Source organism: Anomaloglossus baeobatrachus, chromosome 10, assembly GCF_048569485.1.
Source record: "Anomaloglossus baeobatrachus isolate aAnoBae1 chromosome 10, aAnoBae1.hap1, whole genome shotgun sequence".
Taxonomy (NCBI): domain Eukaryota; kingdom Metazoa; phylum Chordata; class Amphibia; order Anura; family Aromobatidae; genus Anomaloglossus; species Anomaloglossus baeobatrachus.
Genome location: NC_134362.1, coordinates 35,988,185 through 35,996,471, shown reverse-complemented (window position 1 = coordinate 35,996,471; position 8,287 = coordinate 35,988,185). Strand labels below are relative to the sequence as shown.

The window sequence follows — 8,287 nt, the reverse complement described above, 5'->3', positions numbered from 1 at the left end:
ACAATGTTTTATTGCTGTTTTTTCATTTACCATGTTCACTATACAGTAAGGCTGAGTTCACATTTCCTGTAATCATTTGTTATAATGGATCCTGCAGAGATCTGTTGGGAAAAAAAAGTTCTACTATCACAACTTTCTTGTCAGTTGGTAACCCCTTCACCCCCCAAGCTTGTTTTCACCTTCCTGACCAGGCCATTTTGTTCAATTCTGACCAGTGTCACTTTGACAGGTTATAGATTTGGAATGCTTCAACGGTTCCCGGTGATTCTGAGAATGTTTTTTAATGACATACTGTACTTCATGATACTGATAAATTTAGAGTTTATTTTAGAAAAAATTGTAAACTTAGTAAAAATTTTGAAAGTTTCGCAATTTTCAAATTTTATTTTTTTTTATTCCCTTAAATCAGAGAATTATGTCACACAAAATAGTTACTAAATAACATTCCCCACATGTCTACTTTACAAAAGTGACCGCATTCTAAAAACTGAACCCCTTAAAGTGTTCAAAACCTCATCCAAGAATTTTATTAACCGTTCAGGTACTTCACAGGAAGTATAGCAATACGAAAGGAAAAAATAAAAAATGTACTTTTTCCCACAAAAATGTTACTTGAGCCCCAAATTTTTCATTTTCAAAAAGGTAAGAAGAGAAATTGCACCATACAATTTGTTGTGCAATTTCATTCTGAGAAGGCCTATACCCCATATGTGGTGGAAATCTACTGTTTGTGTGCGCGGCAGGGCTCGGAAGGGAAGGCACGCCGTTTGAATTTTAGAACAGAGTTGTCTGGAATAAATAGCGGACGAAATGTCATGTTTGGAAAGTCCCTGAGGTGCCTAAACGGTAGAGCTATACCACAATTTATCTCATTTTGTAAACTAGACTCCTTAAGGATTTTTTCTAGATGTTTGCTGAGCACCTTGAATCCCCAGGTTCTTCACAGAATTTTATGACGTTCAGCCGTGAATATATAAAAGTATTTTTACCAAAAATTGTTACTTCAACACCAAATCTTTTATTTTAACAAGGGTAACAGGAGAAAATGCACCATCTAACTTGTTGCGCAATATCCCCTGAGTACACTGATACCTCATATGTGGTTGAATTCAGCTGATGGGTGCATGGCGGGGCTTGGAAGGGAAGGAGCGCCATTTGGATTTTAGAACACAGAATTGTCTGGAATACATAGTGGATGCCATGTCGCGCTTGGAGAGCCCCTGAGGTGCCTAAACAGTGGAGCCCTTGCACAAGTGACCCCATTTTGGAAACTAGAACCCCTCAAGGAATTTATCTAGATGTTTGGTGAGCACCTTGAACCCCCAGGTGCTATACAGAATTTTATAATATCTAGCTGTGAAAATGGAAAAATGTATTTCTGACCACAAATTTGTTGTTTTAACATCTAATTTTTCATTTTCACTAGAGTAACAGAAAAAAATGGAAGACACATTTTGTTTTGCAATTTCTCCTGAGTACGCTAATACTGAACATGTGATCAAAAACAACTTTTGAGGCACAGTGCAAATGAAGAAGGGAAGAAGCGCCATATTTGAGTTCAGATTTAGTTGGAATGGTTTGCAGGTGCCATGTTACATTGGCAGAGCCCCTAAGGTGCTTGAACAGTGGAGCTCCCCCACAAGTGACCCCAATTTACAAACTGCACCCCTAAATGAATTCATCCAGGGGTGCAGTGAGCATATTGACACCACAGGTTTTCACACCTTTTTATACTATTGGGTGGTAAAGAAAAAATGTTTCAACTTTTACCACTAAAATTTTTTAACCCCAGATTTCCACTTATCCAAAGGGAAATAGGTAAATAAAGGCCCCATAGTGTGTCACACAATTTCCGCTGAACGTGGCAATACCCCACATGTGACTGTACAGTATTGTTTGGCTACACCAGGGCTCTGGAGGGAAACAGTGCCATTTGATTTTTAATAGTTTGCAGACTCCCTTTGCAGAGCCCCTAAATTTCAGAACAGCAGCAGCCCCCTCAAGTGACCACATTTTGGAATTTACATCCCCCCTGAGAATTGATCTACGGGCGGAAAACATCCATTGAATCAAACACAGTGAATGTTGCAGAATTAAAAATTACAAACAAGTCCTTGTTGTGCCCAGTACATTGTAGTGCCCGTGCATTGTGCCCAGCTTGTGCTTCTGGAAACCTGCACCCGATAAATTAAGCGGGCTCTCCTTACTACAACAATGACTAACATGTGGATGCTGACTGTGGTTTAGGCACATTGTGGGGCTCAGAAGAGAGGGGCATTTGGATTTAGGAGTGCAGATTTTGCTGGATATCTTTTTTGAGGGGGGAGCCATAGCGCTTTTCAAGAGCGTTTGTGATACCAGTAACATGGAAGTAACCTATATTTCCAATAACAGATGACAGATCTGAGCGGGAACTTGTTTTTTGTGTGCATTGAGTTGAATGCTATTTGGTGGCAATTTGGGTACAGAATATTTTGGATCAAGTGACATTTATTGTGTGCTCTATGCTGAGCATTTAGATCGTGGTTTTCATCTACATCTCCCTCCCCCTTAGGGACTTGAACCTACGATCATCTAATTGCTTGTACTATACACAGCAGTGCATCAGCAAATATATGTCTCCCATCCTAGGCATCATCTTGGTAAATACACTGATGAGCAAAAGGGTAACAATGTTTTGAACTTTTGACTTTCAGGCTCCATATCTCACCATCTACTACAGCTTTGAGTGTGAGTCTACCTTCATTTTATAGAAAATCAGCTTCGCTATCTCAATCTTTTCCTTCCTGTATACTACAAATTACAACCTGTTCTCACATCCCCAAATAGCTCAGTGTGTGAATACGCTGATTCCCAAGTGAAAGGTCTCTGGTTCGAATCGAGTACCAGTCATGATGATTTCCAAAGAAAAGAGAAACAGCATCATCGAGCTCATTGATATCGGTCTCTCGGCCAAGAAAATTGCCAAACTGCATCATATGAGTGCCGTGATGGTTGCAAAAATACAAAAAAAAGCCCATCCGCCCAATCAAAACTCAAGAAGTTTCTAAGTTTAAATTTAGATTTTTAGGCGTAAAATAGACATTGAAGTCAAGGCTTCTTCACCTTTTTTCAGGCCACCATTCTAGACTTCTGAAACGTTCGTTGCACGGTGCTTGCATGGACGTCTGTGATCTCACTATTATAAGGCAAATTAAAATTGCCTTGTTTGTTGCACCAGAACTGATAGACCTTGTAATGAGCTGACTTCTTGACTCTGATATTTAGCCTGGGCGTCCGCCTCTTGGCTTTTGAATGGATGGACTTCATTGTGTATTCTACTGTTGTGCCCAAACAGTAGTTTCCCACCACATATGGAGTTATCAACATACTATTGAGAAATTGCAAAACAAATTCCATTTTCTACTATTACCCTTGGAAAAATAAAAAATTGGGGGCTAGAGGTCAACCAGCAAGCAAGCGAGTTGTAATATCAAAAGTAATACTTTTAATAAAAGTTACAATTTCATATCATAGAACTAGAACACAATACATGAATGTAGATTGGTACTGTTGTTACAAATGGATAAAATGTTGTTACAAAATGAAATCCTGGTATAGTAAGTGTATTAATGTTTATTAGCCATTGAATCACATTTAGTTAGCGGCAATAGTCTGGTCCATCCAGGATCTAAGAACTGTCACACGGGCGTATACAGCGGGAGTAGATGTGGAGCAGGAAGAGCTTCACCAGGAAACGATACCAGCCAAGGTCCAAGCTCCACTTCTCTGGCACACAAGAGGTCCACCAGAGTCAGTCTACCAATCAATAACGAGAAGGAGTGAGCAAATTATAGGTTATCAGTTATAACCAACAAATATTATACAAGTCTACCAAAGAAACACTGGAAAAAAATTAATATCCTTAGATCTGTAAAATCTCGTACCATGCAGGAGGAGGCTCCAGCGCAGATCATGGTGCTCTGGATGTTGGCTCCCCAGTGTCTTTGGCAGTCACTTGTGGTCAGAAGAGGCAGAGCTACCTGCTGCAGTTTGCTTGGTTTAATTTGTGCTGCACAAAACAAAGAAATGTAGTATTTAGAAAAGTCCAAATTGATGGACTTGAGTCCAAATTAGTGATGAGTGAGCATTAACATGCTTGGTACTCAAAACGAGCAGGACGGGATCCACTCGACTACCAAGTATAATGGACATCAATGGGGAATTTGAGTATTTTTCCAGAAGATCTTCTGTAAAAATGCTCTATTCCATTGACTTCCATTATCCTAGGTAGTCAAGTGGAGCATGTCCAAGCGTACAACCTGCTCGTTTTTAGTACTAAGTACCCGAGCATGGTAGTGCCCGTTTATCAAGAAAAAACACTTTATTTAGTAATTCTTTTGTGTGAAAAATATAAATGACGTTTCGGTCACACTTTGACCTTCATCCGATTAAACTTCACACTAAACAGAAAATACAAAGAGAATGTGCTATAATGTGCATAATAACAAACAATATCCAGATTTATACAGAATATAACGCATAAATACAAGTTTAAATCGTAACTACAGGAAGGACCAGTGTATCAGCAGAGCAATACACATAACATCAAAAGATAATATTAATTAGATAATCCTATGGGAATATCTATCACTTTAAATCGAATAGATAGTTTGTAACAAGCATCATTGTAGTAAGTGCATGATAAAGGCAGAGATCAGCCACAGATAGCAGGTCTGTAAAACAGAGAAAAACAATCAGGTATATAAATAAAGCAAAGCTTCTTACCAGTAAATCAAAGAGCCACAGGAGAATGAGCGCTGATGTGTATTGCGTCTATCACGCCAGGGAAATGCGCTAACATGTGTCATAGAGAGAGGGTTTTTAAAGGTCCCGGGACGTAACGTCACTTCCTGTTTCACGAAACCGGAAGTGATGTATATGGATGGCAAAAGGTTGGCAACACGTTCCAGGAAGGAAAGCCAGCATCATCACAGGGCTGTGAAGCCGGAAGTGATGACATTAGCTGAAAAAGCAGCTATTTAATGAAAGAAGGAGGCACATAGTGCATTGCTTTGTTAATGCTACAGAAGCATGTTCTCTTAGGTAAAAATATAATTTTACGGTGATAAAGGGTTGTAATATAAATTAATCCATGTGTATACATGATGAATGACATTATTTCTGGCCATAATAACTTGTATCCTATATTTTTTTTCTCCAGTTTTCTCCACTTCAGTCTTTATTTATAATTTTCTGTTGTCTCTGAGCTACTGGGTGGAGACTAAGGGGTACTTTGCACGTTGAAACATTGCTACTGCGATATCGTCGGGGTCAAATCGATAGTGACGCACATCCGGCGCTAGTAATGACATCGCAACGTGTAAAGCCTAGATGCGCCGATAAACGATCGCAAAAGCGTCGTAAATCGGTGATCTGTGTAGCGTCGGTCATTTCCATAATGTCGGACCGATAGTTGATACGATGTTGTTCCTCGTTCCTGCGGCAGCACATATCGCTGTGTGTGAAGCCGCAGGACCAAGGAACATCTCCTTACCTGCCTCCACCGGCTATGCGGAAGGGAGAAGGCGGGTGGGATGTTTACATCCTGCTCATCTCTGCCCCTCCGCTTCTATTGGCCGCCTGCCGTGTGACGTCGCTGTGACGCCGCACGACCCGCCCCGCCCCCCTAGCGTCGGCTAGCGATGTCGCAGCGTGCAAAGTACCCCTTACTGTTTTTTATGTCTCCCATACACAGCACACAGACATGAGGGATTCTTGCTTTAGCACCCGAGCATCTCTATTTAAGGGAGTTAAAATCATGATTGCAGAGAGTGTGACCGCGACCGGGCCTGTACAGAAAGGTACGAAGACAAGTTTATTTTTATAAGATTTTGAAAACAGAGCAGACATTATACCAGGAAGGGGAGCATTATACAAAGATGAGGCACAGGATGGGGGTCATTATACAAGGAAGAGGCACAGGATGGAGGACATTACACCAAGATGGGGGCCATTTTACCAGGATGGGGGTCACTATACAAGGAAGAGGCACAGGATGGAGGACTTGACACCAAGATGAGGGTCATTATGCAAGGAAGGGGACTGGATGGGGGTTATTATACCAGGAAAGAGCCTAGGATGGGGAACACTATACCAGGAAGGGGCCTGTGACGGAGGATATAATCCCAGGACAGGAAACATTGCTAATGGACAAGTGACATTATACCAGGAAGGGACCCCTGATGGGGGACATAATACCAGGATAGGAAACATTTGTTATCGGACAAATGACATTATACCAGGAAGGGGCCCATGACGGGGGACATAATACCAGGATAGCAGACATTGTTACAGGAGGGTCCCAGGATGAGGGACATTATTATAGTAAGGGGCACAGGGGGAACATTATACCAGGTTGGGGGCCATTATTAGAGGAGAATGCCAAGACAGGGGGCACTTACAGGAAGGTGTCATGATAGGAACACTATTACACATATTGTGACAACTCATCATCATTGAGGAATATCTGGCCACTCGTGTGGTTGTGAATTAGGCTTTATTATGCCAAACGTATTGTTCCTCTGTTCAGTGAGCCAAGGGACATGAGCCATTGCTTCTTGTGGATTTGTCCAGTGTCCTTTTCGTATGTCATTTTGGGGAATGCCTGCTGATTGCAGATTGCATCAGCCCCCTGCAGTGCACTAGTCTGCATCATGCAGCCATGATTATCTTCCCCCAATCCTGTTGATCCCAACGCCCTGAAATGGGAGCTCAGATATTTAAAAAGGGGGTTACTCCTATCAACGATGATTCTAGAGGACGTCAGAATAGTTACCACGGATCCCGCTGCTGGAATACAGAACTCCTCTAGTACCCAACACTGAGTCTATGAATTTGGTTGGAAAACCCAGGTTGAGACTATCCAGTCATCTGGCCACATACTTTGCTGAGCTTGGTCTGCTTCCAAACATAGCAGCTATATCCTCTTAGTGGGTGCCCTCCAAAAGAGGAGTGCTGCTGTTTTGGGTAGAGGACCTGAATGGCCCAAAGTCAAGAAGGTTCTAATGAGCAAATGGAAAGGTGAGACTGTCCCTTACACCACTTCGTGGCTTTGCTGAGAATGTGCTATATGCTATTGTCTGTCGATGACCCAATAAAGTCTTACCGGAGTGTACCTTAACCCTGCATTGTCTGAGTAGTGTTCTGCCCCCAGGGAAGGAGTACAGGAGTTCAGTGGGATGAGCTCCAGTCCTTGCAGTCTTTGTAAAAACAACCAGTCCAGAGAAGAGAACCCCTGACCCTCATGTCTCCACACATATGTCTTTATAAGATCAAGAAAGCTACAAAGACCCATACATCTGACCAACATGGAGGTGAGGTCAAATGGAAGGGTGAAACTCTGTGCCTTGAACCACTTTGTGTCCTTGCTGAGAATGTACTTTATGCTATTGTCTGTTGGTAACCCAATCAAGTATTTCCTTAGCGTGGTACCTTCATCCTGTGTTTTGTTTGAGTTTTGTTATGTTCTGTCCATGGGGAAGGAGTTTGAGAGTTCAGTGGGATGAGCTCTGGTCCGTGTAGTCTTTCTATAGATAGCCAGTCCAGCGGATGAGAGCACCCCTGACCCTCGTGTCTCCAGCATGAAAAGCCAAACTTTGTCCACATCAGTATCCTGCATGTCCTTAACAGTTAGGGTTACTCTTTTTCAGAAACAATTAGTTAAAAGTGAGATTTACAATGAGAAAGTAAAATCTTAAAATGTCACCCGTTACCTGAATGGACACCTGCCATGGCCAGGAACCCGACACTGCATCTTCACCATTCACAATTCTGGCATAGCCGGAAATAATAGGTTTAATGGCCGGTACACCGCAGCCTGAACATTGAAAAATAAAAGTCAAAAACACACTCTTCTTCAAAGGAAATTCATTTTGGAAATTCGAAGTAGTAAAATACAACTTTTTGATCTTACCAAAGGTTCCGCCCAGAAGGGCAAGGCATGAAAGGAGCCACAGGACTGCCATGATTATCCACTACTTGGGTAATTGGCTTGAGAGTCAACTTGTCCGGTTTATATACTCTCAAGTCACCAATCAAATTACAGTTCTTAGAAATTTACGTATATGTGTTATTTTTGTATTTGTGTCACCTCTTATCTTATTTCCTTGAGTAAACATTTTACCACCTACGCTCGTAGACAAAGAAAAATAGAAAAAACACAGGTGTTACAATTGATCCCATATTCGAAGAAAGGTCCAGAACTTCTTACAAACCAATGTTTTTCAACTCTTGCCACCAACAGATC

General features: G+C 41.6%; 1 pseudogene; it reads right to left on the bottom strand.

Annotated features, from left to right (window-relative positions):
* Positions 1-3,557: 3,557 nt before the first annotated feature.
* Positions 3,558-8,071, bottom strand: LOC142254316 (chymotrypsinogen 2-like; annotated as a pseudogene).
* Between the last annotated feature and the right edge of the window lie 216 nt (positions 8,072-8,287).